Source organism: Protobothrops mucrosquamatus, unplaced genomic scaffold (assembly GCF_001527695.2).
Source record: "Protobothrops mucrosquamatus isolate PMUCROS unplaced genomic scaffold, P.Mucros_1.0 scaffold2435, whole genome shotgun sequence".
In the NCBI taxonomy this organism is placed as follows: domain Eukaryota; kingdom Metazoa; phylum Chordata; class Lepidosauria; order Squamata; family Viperidae; genus Protobothrops; species Protobothrops mucrosquamatus.
Window position 1 is genome coordinate 17306 of NW_015388507.1, and position 604 is coordinate 17909.

Below are 604 nucleotides of genomic sequence, written 5' to 3' on the forward strand. Positions count from 1 at the left end.
TTTCCTGACAGTGAGAGCAATCAACCAGTGGAATGGTTTGCCTCCAGAAGTTGTGGGTGCTCCATCACAAGAGGTTTTTTAACAAGAGTCTGGACAGGCATTTGTTTGAAATGGTTTAGGGTCTCCTGCTTAGACAACAGATTGGACTAGAAGACCTTCAGGGTCCCTTCGAACTCTGTTATTCTTCTATGGAGGCCATATTTCAAACCAAACCCAGAAACAAAACAATTGCTCAAAGCAAGTTTATTTGAGAGACAAGAGTTATATAAATTATCAATTATCCTTGTTTCTGCTCCTTGCCACACACCTGGATCCCACACCTGGATCCCACAGACCTCCACCTCACACAGTTCTCTCCCTGATTAGTTTCCACCCATTGCTTTGGACTTACCGTATATACTCGAGTATAAGCCGAGTTTTTCAGCCCATTTTTGGGGCTGAAAAATGCCCCCCTCGGCTTATACTCGAGTCAGCGTCTCGAAGCAGCTGCTGCTGTCACCGCCGCCGCCAGGCAAGCCACGGCGGCTCGCCGCTCGCTCCCCCTCCCCTGGCGCTGCGCTGCGCTCCGCCTGCTTGCCCAGCTCATTGCTGCTGCGGCCGCCGC